Source organism: Caretta caretta, chromosome 2 (genome assembly GCF_965140235.1).
Source record: "Caretta caretta isolate rCarCar2 chromosome 2, rCarCar1.hap1, whole genome shotgun sequence".
Classification (NCBI taxonomy): Eukaryota; Metazoa; Chordata; order Testudines; family Cheloniidae; genus Caretta; species Caretta caretta.
The window spans coordinates 241,394,079-241,407,188 of NC_134207.1; the positions used below are offsets into that span (position 1 = coordinate 241,394,079).

The following is a 13,110-nucleotide window of genomic DNA, read 5'->3' on the forward strand; positions in this document are numbered from 1 at the left end:
GTCGCTTCAGGTAATGCATGAAGTTAACTCTGTGAGAAATAGTTTTTGAAAGCAGAAAGCAAATTCAGTTTTGTCTGATGAAAGAAAGCACATAATGGCCAAAATCCACCCTGTGGGTTCAAGAAACTGCAATTGCACCCATTGTATATGTTGTGACTAGTGTGCCAGAAAAGCATTCACCTGCCAAGGTGGCCAAGAGGTAAGTAACCTAGATTTCTTGTATATACCACTTGGTTTATAAATAGATTCAGCTAGTATTTTAATCCAAGTGCAGACTGGGCCATAAAAATGAATGCTGATGAGTTATTTTACAATCCCATAGTTTTTAATGGAAATTAGTTAATTCTGATAATGGGAGTTTGTGCATGACATTGGTGTGTTGTGTAGCTTTTCTCTTCTTAAAATGGACTGTGTAACTAGTTAAACCAAACTATTAATTATAAAGGATTGAAACAAAATATTTTTGAAAGTGATTAGGTTAGACTTATCTTATTTTGTTTTATGTTAATTTTAAACAAAGTGTCAATATACTGTATTCTGTTTATCTGATTTTTACATACCATATGCAGGGAAGGAAGCTCAGCAGTTACCAGACATTGAAATTCGTCAGAAGAAAAAGATAGTAAAGAAATCTTGCATTTCACACAATAAAGACCTTAATAAGGGTAACCTTTTTCTTAGATTGATATTTTTGTGCAGTAATGTTAACATAAGTGTCATCTTGTATTCTAGTTAGTATTAAAGGGGCACTGTCACTTTAAAAATCCCACTTGTCCAAAAATGTGTTACTATCTTTTCTACTGTATCGCACCAGAGATTACTAAAATTGAGACATCAGAGAAAAATAGTTATATTCAGTGTATTTATTTGCGCATTGGACAATGCGCTAAGTAGAGTTTTACTGCTGTGTTGAGCTGTTTCACATCCTAGTTTTAAGCACCAGCTTAATGACATTACCATTACCCATGAGCTCCTCCCATAGCAATGCATATGTTCTTTCCCCACACATGCAAGAGACTACATAATAGTAACACAGCAACTGAAGTGCTGTTGGGACTATAAGGAAGACATTTTTTCCCTAGACTTTTGGGAAAGGAATAGGGTCAATAAGGAGGATAGTTTTTCACTCTCCCAGGACCCCTACAAGGTCATTATCAGCCCTTGTTCCCTTTACTAAGCCATGGAGGGTATCATTCCTCCCTCCCTCCCCCTCATCATACAGTGATGAGGGAGAGGGAGGAGCAATGTGAGACTGTCTCTGTTTCTGTCCCTTAGCCTTTCCAAGCTAGATGAAAGATGAAGAAGAAGGGAAGTGGGGAAAAAAACAGCCAGTAGGCTCCACAGCCCAATTTAAGGCTAGGAGAATCAGTGGACCTTGAGGAGTCAGTATAAAACCTTCACTTCCCAAATTCTAGGGAGCACATGGAACCTAATGGAGGTAGGAGACTCCTTCACCAACTGGGCTCCTGCATGGGGCCATTGAACCCCATGCACTTTATCCAGCTGGGGTAATTCAGGGGACTAGATAACAGAGGGCTTTCACCCCCTGCCCCCAAGCTCTGTATTGGTCCAGGAAGCCCCAGGAGCCTGTGAGGAGTCTCCTTCACACTGTGGACCCCTCTATGAGGCCAGGTGAGGCAGAAAGAGCAGCAGAAATGAGTAAGAGCCCCTGGGGAGAAAGACCAGTAACAGCGGGTGGTAGTAGCCCAGAGCAGTGGGAACAGGAGGCATACATATTCTTTGTATTTCATGGAGATGTAGTGACCAGAATTGGGGGCAGGAAGGGACCTCCCTATTTGCCTCTCTGCAGGGTCTGGGGAGAGACAGAAGTGGCTGGCAACAGGGACAAGAAGGACATCCATCCACAGGGCTGGGAGGGAAAAGAGTAAGAGGGAACCCACCTTTATTCCTTCCATGGAACCAAAAGAGATAAGATAGATCCTGCTCTACCTCTTCATGGAGCCACATGTGTCATGAGGGAGCAAGCACTTATCCTCAACTGTTTCTGAAGCACATGCTCAGTTTGACATACTCTCAGTTGGGATTGGGCTCCTACTTATTGTCAGAATTTAGAATAAACAACAATTAGCCTGAGAGATGCTAAATAAGCATGGTGACAAACATTATCACTCAGAGCACTGGGCTCTGGATGTAGGACCTATGAAGCTGACTGACTGAATTGTAAAATATTTATTCAGTGCAATAAAATTTTTTTACATTAACTTGCATGCCAGTCTATAAAACTAATGTGCATTAATTTTACAGCATACCAGAATATTTTAATACTAATATTTACATTACAGTAAGATTTAATATTGTACTATACAAGCTTTTTAAACCAACAGTTATCCTTTTTATTACCTCAAATCATAAAATACGGAGAGGTGTATAGATAAGCTTCCATGCTGGGTGTGATATAAGTATTTGTTTTGATTTCAGGAGCCTTACCGAGTCCTCGGGACACATACAAGGTGAGTAGATACAATTTATTTAGAAACACATTACCATTCACCTGCACTAATTCAAACAGCACTCTTAAATAAATGAACACAATTGAGATGGGCTTCTTGAAGAACAGACTGAGTCACTCAAGATGCTTTGACTATTTTAAACTATATATTTATACTCATAATCCTAATTCTAGTGCCAGGGTCATAGTTCTACCATCTGTGGCCTTTCTCTTGTCCTCTGTGACAGATGTACTGGAAAGGAAAAGCTAGCAAATGACTGTGGTGCTTGGGGGAGGGGTCACATACTTTACAAGAAAACAATTGTGATAAGAGATGTAGAAAATATGGACTAGGAGGAAAAATCTGTGGCTAAGGGATTAGAATTGGTCATGTGAACCAAGGAACAGATCAGTTCAAGAGCACTCTGGGAGAAATTTGTGACCAGATTTAGACATTTAAAATGTTTCTACATGTCTTTTAGTCCAAGCACAGGGAGTCAACTCCTCTGATAACCAGTAATCCTGGCAAGTTATTGCTTTTCTCTTACCCTTGGATCTGTTGCATAAGGTACACTTGCAAATGATGGTGCCTTCCAGGTTTGCAAGGGATGTCTCAAACACTTTCACTACATATAAATGTACATAGTACTGTTATGACTATTAAACTTATGTGGATCATAGTTAAGTTTGTTCACATGAATGCCACTCTTAGAGCCCATGTGCCTTATGCATGTCCGATTGGATTTTTTTTTTTAACCAGCAACGTCTTTTGGGGCTGCCCCCCCATACCTTAGATGTTCTCATGCCTGTATCTGAGGGCATGAAGGGTAGCGTAAGCCCAATCATCCCTGTTACTTCTTACGACCTAGGACAGCAAGAGATAATCCTGTCAGTATCTGCTGCCTTCTCTGTGCACTGTGATAGCATTAGTGTTAGCTTTGAGTATTGCTAATTAAATAATTGGTAATGATAGTCGTTTTGTCCATTGTCCCAAAACAACACCAATCCCCCCAAAACTTTGTCAGATATTTAGTTTACAGGCTAGACCTCCCCTCACATGCAGGAACAATAGGGCGGAAGTGAAATCCCCAGGATTCAAAACCTGCCTCTTGTGTGAAGCTTCACTGTTGCTTGATGGACACTCCAGGTGCCTCTTATGTAGGAGAAAGTCATATTCCTGAGCAATGTTCCATATGTTGCTCCTTCTCAAAGAGCTAGAGAGGCCTGCCTAAAGGTTTTCCTCCTGAGTGCAAGCCACCAGGGACCCTAAAAGAAAGGATTTTTGCTTGACCTGAGTCTGCATGATTGCCATGTTGAGCAGGAACTCCACTATGAGCTCCTGTGCTACATTGACCCAGAGATTCCAAATCTTCTTCTTTTTGAGTATATATCCCTATGGAAGCTCCAGCATAGAGTGCATGCACGTCCATATGCTCTCAACTGGAGATTATAAATAGCAATGGCCACAGGTCGGTGCTGGCGCAGAACAGCACCTCATGTTCCCAGGCGAGGACATATAATGAGGTGTAGTCTTGCAACCATTTCAGTTCCTTTCAATTACCTGTGGCTAAAGACGGAGCAATTGCAGCTTTCCTGCCACTTACAACTTTTCTCTTACTCTTTATTGTTTTTATGTATGTAGTTACTATTTCTAGTTAATTTTTTCCAGTTTTAACACCACTTATGCAGACTTCTTGCCTTATTGTTGGCAGTGGGATGAGAAAAAAAAAGTACTCCATTCCCTTGGCCAGAATGTAATATTTTGTATCTGTCCACTTACAAGTGGGCCTTGATGGCAAAATATGATTTAAACAACTATTCAAAGTTGATTGTGTTTATTGAACGTCCACCACAAGACCAAAGGAAACCATTTCAAGCTCTCATTTCAGAGGGTCACTTGATTGCAAAAGCTTCCCCACGTGATGTCCCAGGTGTTGAACCTAGGCCTGGGAGTCCCCAGGCAGTTATTACATCCAGGCCTCCACCCAATAGCTACTGAAACTGGGTTGGCTGGGAAACTATTAGGGCTATTGCCTCAGCCAAGGCACCATTCACAGGAGCTCTGATTGAAGAATCACCAGGCTCCATTGATCGGTCCAACTATGCTATTTGAGCCAGGAAGAGAAACAGGAAGTTTGTCTGAGCAACAAGGTGATTTCCTGTTGTGACTGTGTTGGAGTCTGCTTGTGACTGCCCCCTGGCTCCTGCATTACCCCTGCCCTCATTCCTGTTCCCACTGTACTCCTACTCTATGCTTGATCCTGGCTTCTCGTCCTGCCCTTAGACTTCACCTCTAATCCTCACTGACCAGTCCTGGCTGTGACCCTGGCCTCTTGACTTCTGATCATGACTCTGGCTTGACCCTTGGCTTTGGCATCTGACCTCAGCTACATGGAGACAATGACCCTGGTATACTGGCTGGGTAGGATAGGTTGGGGAAGCCAAAAGGTGAGCTGTTAGGCAGTTGGGTACCGCTACCACTACCCCATTTGGGGTGAGGGAATCTGAGACCATACTAAAGTGACTAGGGCAGTGGGAGTCAAGAGCCCATACAGAGCTTCAAACAAAAATGGACAATTTAACTCAATGTGTATCACAGAGATCCCAACTTAGGCAAAACGGGGTGCCCTAAGGATTTTTCAGTGCCTCTTGAGACTCTCCTAAAGCAGGTAATCCAGTCCCTCCTGCAACTGGGAAGTGATCAAGCCAGTTACCCCTGAATTCATTCCAAATAATTCCTGGTTCCCAAAATAGGCGGCCTGGATCTACTTGGGGCCTCGTAAAGGTAGACCTCTTTGCAACTTCAGGCAATGCTAAATGTTGCACTTTCTGCTCCAGGGGAGTATAGGCCACAACTCTTCGGGGGGTACCATGCTAACGTCTTGGCCTCTGCTCTATGATTACCTGGCTAAACTTCTAATCCTCAAAACCTTGCTCAAACTGAGACAACAAGGAGTGAGAATTATCCTTATAGCATCTTCATGTCAGTTGCAAGCGTGGTACTCGGATGCCCATCACCTGTCTGTGGCAACCACTTTCCATCTTCAGGAAGATCTCCTGTCACAGAACTCAGGTGCCCTGACCCATCCCAACTCCTTGATTCTGAACCTTTAGGCTTGACTCCTTGCTGGTTTTCAGTCAGAGTTAAACTGTTCTGCTAATGTGTAGTCAGTTCTCTTGTCTAGCAGGAAGCCTACTACTCACAAAACTTAACAGCGGAAGTAGAAACACTTCCATTCCTGGTGCCCTCACCACTCTTTTCAAGCCTCAGAAGCTCTGCCTTCAAAGATTCTAAAGTACCTGATAGACTTAAAGACACAAGGTCTATCAATGAGTTCAATCAAAGTACACCTGGCTGCTATCATGGCCTTCCATTCACCTACTGAAGGGGTTTCAGTCTTTGCTCACCCAACTGTGGATAGCTTCCCTGAAGGGCTTACACAACTTATTTCTCCTATCTGGAACCCTGCTTCCCGATGGGATCTTTAATTTAGTTCTCAATGCCTTGAGTAATCTCCCATTCTTCGAGTGCTTGCTCATGTCCATTCCATATTAGGTGTGTGTGCTCACCACATGCACAAGTTCTGGAAGTTTTTCCCTCAGCAGTATCCACAGGAGACCGGTTCTGGTACTCTCTGGAGTGGCACCCACATGGTGCAGTATAACGGGTGCCGCTGGCTCCCCTCATCCTCAGTTCCTTCTTGCCGCCAGTGACGGTGCTGGAACATCTGCTGCTTTGGCTAGCATTGTTTTGTCCTCCGTTGTTGTGAACTTTGAAAAACCTGTAATATAGTTGCATACTGTTAGTAGTTGAATTAGTTACCCTTAGTAGTAGTTCTTCAAGTTCTAGTCCTGAATGGGACTCAGCTGGGGGACGAGGCATGCCCCGGTCCCCAGGCTTTAAGCCCTGTGACTGCTGCAAATTACCTATACCCATCAGTGATCCACATACCAGCTGCCTAAGGTGCTTGGGTGAGGGACACATAAGCAACAAGTGCCGTATCTGCAAGTCCTTTAAACCTAGGATGAAGAAGTAGCATGATATCTGTCTAAAGGCACTCACTCTGGCACCGGAGCAGCGGTCCGACTCCGCACTGAGCATTGCAGCCTCTGTGCACCGGTCCCCCTCCATGGCTCCAGTCAAGAAGCCGAAAAAGACTGTGAGGGGAAGATCTCCTATCTCCCACAAGGGAAAGGAGAGGGCTGGGGGCAAACCAAGACCCATGCTGGGCAGCTCAATGCCCCCTTCGGGAAGAGGGGCCCCAGCTCAAGTCGAGCAGTGCAGCCCATCCCATCCTTCACCTGGAATTCCAGATAGCGGTGCAGGCCCTGGCCAATTTCAGGTGCCGTCAACACCCGAAGCCCTTCAAGCAGTTCAGGAAATCCTGACACTCCCGGTGCCACCCTCACTGGCTTCAGTGGTACCCTGGTTTTGCGGAAAACCACGTTGGGACCTATGCATGTTTCCCCATCTCAGCAGCATCGTTTCCTATGGAGAGGGATGTCTCACCATTGCTCGCCCACTCGAAGCAGTCATGCCTCAGGACTAGAGAGTCAGGTTCAGCGGAGCCCTCTTCAGTCCCCGCACAGGGGGCACCAATTGATGGACTCGAGATGTACCTCGCCAGTAGATTGGCACAGACCCTCTGAGGCACACGCCACCCGGCAAGAACTCCGGGACTGGCCCCAACCACCTCCAAGGGCCCAGTATCGATCACAGGACCGATCAGGGACCAGAGACCTCTGAGCTCCAGACTCATGGGATATGGTCCCCGGAGGAGGCAAATCACACAAATGTCAAGGAGCTCAGAGTGGTCTGGCTGGCATGCAGAGTTTTCCTGCCCCACCTGTCAGGCAAGGTGATATGAGTTCTGACGGACAATACAGCCTTGATGTTCTAAATCAACAGGCAAGGGGGAGTGTGCTCATCAGCCCTCTGTCAAAAGGCACCCCTTCTCTGGGACTTCTTCATCAACCACAAAATCCACCTGGAAGCTTGTCACCCTCCCAGCATCAAGAATACACTGGTGGCCCAGCTCAGTATGGACTTCTCCTCTCACCACGAGTGGTCACTCCACCCAGAGGTAGCCTACAAAGGTGGGGAATTCCCCAAGTGGACCTGTTCACCACCAGACAGAATAGGAAATGCCATTGGTTTTGTTCTCGGCAAGGTCTGGGTAAAGACTTCCTCGCCGATGCCTTCCTCCTGTCATGGTCAGGGAGCCTGTTGTATGCGTTCCCTTCAATTAAATTCATCAGCAGGGTCCTGGCAAAGATCAAGAGAGACAAGGTGCAGGTTATCACGATCGCCCAGGCGTGGCCTTCCCAGCACTAGTTTGGCACGCTCATGAATCTGGCAGCGGCCCCTCCCCAACCAACTGGACCTGCTCTCACAGGACCACAGTTGGCTCTTACACCCCAACCTTGCATCCCTCCACTTCTCTGTGTGGATGCTGAGTGGCTGAACCCAGAGGAGCAGACCTGTTCAGAGGAGGTACAACAGGTCTTCCTGGGAAGTAGGAAGCCCTCAACTAGACTGACTTACCTAGCCAAGTGGATGAGGTTTCCCCCTGGGCATCTGAGCATGGCATCTCTCCCATTCAGGCTGACTTGGACTACCTGCTTCATTTGAGGAATCCGGGCCTGGCACACACTTCCATCTGAGTGCATCTCGTAGTCATCTCCCCCTTTCACCTGCCGATCCAAAGTCAGATGGTATTTTCCCATGACATGATGGTCATTATTCTTGAGAGGACTCAAGAGACTCTTACTACAGGTGTGGACTCTTGTCCCACAGTGGGATCTTAACTTGGTCCTCTCTAGGCTCACAGGCCTGCCCTTTGAGCTGCTGGGTTCCTGCTCCCTTTCTTACCTGTCATGGAAGGTCACATTCCTGGTGGCAGTGACATCACCAAGACTTGTCTCTGAATTTAAAGCCTTGACCTCAGAACCGCCTTACACAGTCTTCTACAAGGACAAGGTTCAGTTGAAGCCCCACCTGGCCTTCCTGCTGAAGGTGGTATCTATTTTACATATGAGCCAGGACATCTTCCTCCCAGTGTTCTGTCCCAAACCGCACAAGACTAGCGAAGAGAGGTGTCTTCATGCGCTGGACGTATGAAGGATTTGGCTTTTTACTTAGAATGTACCAAGCCTTTCTGTAAATCAACTTAGCTCTTCATCGCTACAGTGGATAGGATAAAGGGCTTCCAGGTGTCCTTGCAAGGATTTCCAATTGGATCACCTCCTGCATAAGGACCTGTTACAACCTGGCAGGGTCCCGCTGTCGCCGATTGTCAGAGTCCATTCGACTAGAGCTCAGGCATCCTCAGCAGCCTTCCTGGCACATATCCTTATCCAGGACATCTGTAGAGCCACTACGTGGTCCTCTATTCATACATCCATGGTGCATTATGCCATCACTCAGCAGGCCAGAGACAACGCTGGGTTCGGCAGAGCTGTGTTGCCATCTACACATCCATGAACTCCTACTCACCTCCATGTGTACTGCTTTGGAGTCACCTAATATGGAATGGACATGAGCAAGCACTTGAAGAAAAGACAGTTACCTTTTCTGTAACTGGTGTTCTTCGAGATGTGCTGCTCATATCCATTCCACAACCCGCCCTCCTTTCCCACTATCGGAGTTTCTGGCAAGAAGGAACTGAGGATGGGGGAGCCAGTGGTGCCCCTCCAGAGGGTGCCAGAGCCAGTCCTCTACAGATACTGCTAAGGGAAAAATTTCCGGCACTGGTGCATGTGGTAAGCACACACACCTAATATGGAATGGACATGAGCAACACATCTCTAAGAACACCAGTTATGGAAAAGGTATCTTTTCGAGCTAATGACTACCTGCCTGCTCTCTCCCTCAAAATTTCATTTTTGATAGCTATCATATCAGCCAGAATAATGGGGGGGGGGTACTTAGGGCACTCATGACAGACCCTCGGTACACTATCTTCTACTGTAAGAGTCATGCTATGCCCCTATCCTCGCTTCCACTCCAAAGTCTCATTGGAATTTCACATCAATCAGAAGATTTGTCTTCCAGTATTTTATCCAAAGCTTCATTCCTTGAGGGAGCAAGCTATGCTCCACACACTAAATGACAGGAGGGCTCTTCTCACCTTCTACGTCAACAGGACTAAGATTTTTAGGGCTTCTCCCAGACTGTCTGTATCCTTTGCTGAAAGGATGAAGGGATAGCCATTTTCTACTCACAGACTGTCGAACTGGGTTCCAGGTTGTATTTTGGCCTGCCCTGAATTTGCTAGGGTATGCCCACCTCATAGACTGACAACTCACTTCACTCAGTCCACCACTATAGCCCTTCTGAAGAATATTCCCATAGCAGAAATCTGCAGGACTGTAATTTGATTTAGTTGGGGATTGGTCCTGCTTTGAGCAGGGGGTTGGACTAGATGACCTCCTGAGGGCCCTTCCAACCCTAATATTCTGTGATTCTATGATTGATCCTCTGTTCACATGTACCCTTCTCTGTACCTCCATCTACCAAGATTCTAGTGACAGATGCCTCTATACACAGTTGAGGAGCCTACCTAGATCACCATCAGATTCAGGGCATGTGTTTCTGTCATAAAGCTTGTCTGCACACAAACATCCCAGAACTCAGAGCCATCTACCTGGAGTGCAAAGCATTTCTGCCTTTACTCCAGGAATCCACAATCCAAGTTCTGACAGACAAAACCACAGCTATGTCAACAGACAAGAAGCCAGATCATTTCCACTCTGTGAGAAGGCCATTTCGCTCTGGACTTGATGTATTCACCAGATCACATCTCTGGACCTGCATCTTCCAATCATTTAGAACTTGCTAGCAGATCACCTCAGCAGACAGTTTTTGGACAACCAATTGGGAATACCTATCCACGGTCCTATTTGCCATGAACCAGAACAAGAAATGCAAAGAGTCCTGCTCTAGAAGAAACTTCAGTCCAGGCTCCCTGTCAGATGTTTTTCTCATCTTCTGGACAGTTGGACTGAGATATGCCTTCCCCTGGTCCCCATAATACTCAAGGTCCTGAAGAAACTGAGGTGAAATGCTGGATTAAAGATCCTGATAGACATGGCAGTTCTGGTGTTCAGATCTGATGAACCTCTCAGTGAGGCCATATTCACTTTTCCCACTCTGACCATCAGTCTTCAAAACAATGAGATCCTACACCCAGACCCAGCATTGTTACACCTGACAGTAGTTGGTGACTGACTGATACCCATTGAAAGAAGTTGCTCATTTGATGTTCAGAACATTTTGCTCCAAGCAGGAAAGCCTCAACTGGATTGTCTTATAAAACTAAGTGGCAAAGATTTTCTATTTGGGCATCTCAGTGCTAGCTGTCTCCCTTGAGAACACTCACTTCAGCAATATTGGACTATTAACCCTGAAAAAATCTGGACTTTTTTAGTTCCATAAGAGACTATCTAGCAGCAATATCTGCAAATAATCTTCCAATCCAGGCTCACTATGTATCTTTTTCACCCTACAGTGGCTAGATTCCTTAAGGGCCTTATTCACATTTCCCCCCACAGTTCAGGAGTCTCCTCCTTGGGACTTCAATATAGTATTAACAGGGCTTATGCTCCCATTCCCCTTTGAGCCATTTGCAATCTGTTCCCTTTACCAACTCAAAAGCACTCTTCATTGATAGTAGCCATTACATCAGCTCAAAGGAAAGGGGAGATTCGGGCCCTCATAGTGGATCCTCCTTATACAGAGTCTCATAGGGTCAGGGTTACTCTCAGGCCTCACCCCAAGTTCTTGCCAAAAGTTGTTTGAGTTCCAGGTGAAGCAGTTTACTCATCTTAGTTTTCTTCTCCAAGCCTCATTGAGCCCTGGGAAAAGAATCTTCATACACTTGATGTAGTAACGGCATTTCCATATTATCGTGTCAGGACAAAATTATTCAGGAACATACCTAGACTATTTGTGGCCTTTGCTGATAGGATAGACAATATCCTCATAGATATTAAAATTTCCAACTGTATAAGAACAAGTTACAGGATAGCGAAGTTAGATCCACTTAGCCACATTAGCGCACATTCCACTAGAGCTCAGGCCACCTCTGCTGCTTGTTTGATTAATGCATCCGTTTCTGAAATTTGTAGGGCAGCTACCTGAACCTCAGTCTACACATTCACAAGATATTTTTCTTTGGCAGAAAATTCCAGATGGATGCTCAAATGGTGGGGCTGTCCTGCAGTCATTGTTTAAGTAGGACACCTAATACCCATCTTCAAGCACACAGACAAGAGTGGAATCCATGTGGACAATCAAAGAAAAAAGGATTACTTACCTTTACAGTAACTGTGGTTCTTCTAGATGTGTTGTCTACATAGATTCCATGACCTGCCCTACCACTCCATTAACTGCCCTACATTTTTGGGATTCTGTATTGGTGAAGGAACAGAGGGATAGTTGGTCCTGCTTTGCCCTTTATGCCTTTGGATGCATACATGTGCACTGGGGTGCAGGATGGTGTGAGACTTCTAGAGTGCAGGTGCTGTCCCAATGGACAGTGCTGGTCAAAAGAATCTGAACTAACATGCATGGGGTATACTCTCACCAAGAGTTGAATCTGTGTAGCCAATACAACTTAAAACCCCACACTTACTGTAAGCTAAGTAACTGTTCTTTTTTTGGAATGTACAAAGTTAAATTTTACATCAACCTTGTTAAGCATTTCCATACATTAAAGCTAATAGACCAGTGGTCACCGACCAGTTGATCACGATTGACTGGTCGATACTGGAGACTCTCCCAGTCAATCACGATCTCTGGTGGTGTGGCGGGTCTGCCGCTAAGGCAGACTCCCTGCCTGTCCCAGCCCCACGCCGCTCCTGGAAGTGGCCAGCGCAACCCTTCAGCCTTAGAGGGGGAGGAGCAAGGGTCTCCGCATGCTGCTGCTACCTGGAAGCACTGCCCCTGCAGCTCCCATTGGCTGGGAACAGGCAACTGTGGCCAATGGGAGCCGTGGGGGCAGAGCCCCTTCGGTCCCTTCTGGGAGCAGTGTGGAGGTCAGGGCCATCCGAAGTAAGTGCTGCCCCCTTCAGTGGGCAGGTTCTGACCATCTCTGCAGCATTAAGACCAGGAGTAGCATGAGTACAGCTGGCCCAGCTATGCTGGACCAGCATTTCTCTTCCACCACACAATCTGCAGCCTCCTGGAGCCAGCCCTCATATCCACTTCCTGCACCCCTAGCCCCAGCTCTGAGCCCCCTCCCAGAGCCAGAACCCCATACTCCCTCCTGTACCCCAACATTCTGCTCCAACCCAAAGCCCCCTCCTTCACCCAAACTCCCTCCCAGAGCTTGCACCCCTCACCCCCTCCTGCACCCCAAGCCACTGGCCCAGGCTTAGCCCCGAGCCCCCTCCCACACTGCAAACCTCTCAGGCCCAGTCCAGAGTCCACACCTGCTCCTGAACCCCAACCCCCTGCCCCAGCCCAGTGAAAGTGAGTGAGGGTGGGGGAGAGTGAGTGATTTGGAGAGGGGGGGAATGGAATGAGCAGGGTAGGGCCTAAAGGAAGGGGCAGGGTAGATCTTGGGTTGCCCTTAAATTCAAAAAGTGATCTTGGGCATAAAAAGGTTGGAGACCACTGTTAGACAATAACAAAATAATATAATAACCTCCCTGAGTCA

General features: G+C 46.5%; 1 long non-coding RNA gene across 1 annotated transcript in view; it reads left to right on the plus strand.

Moving 5' to 3' along the window:
- The first annotated feature begins 574 nt into the window (after nt 1-574).
- The window catches only part of LOC142071220 (uncharacterized), a 38,005-nt gene continuing 25,469 nt past the window's right edge, over nt 575-13,110 (plus strand). Inside the window, exons 1-2 of the long non-coding RNA XR_012667279.1 lie at nt 575-665; nt 2,440-2,471. This is a non-coding gene — a long non-coding RNA (uncharacterized LOC142071220). The remainder of the gene's footprint in view (nt 666-2,439; nt 2,472-13,110) is intronic.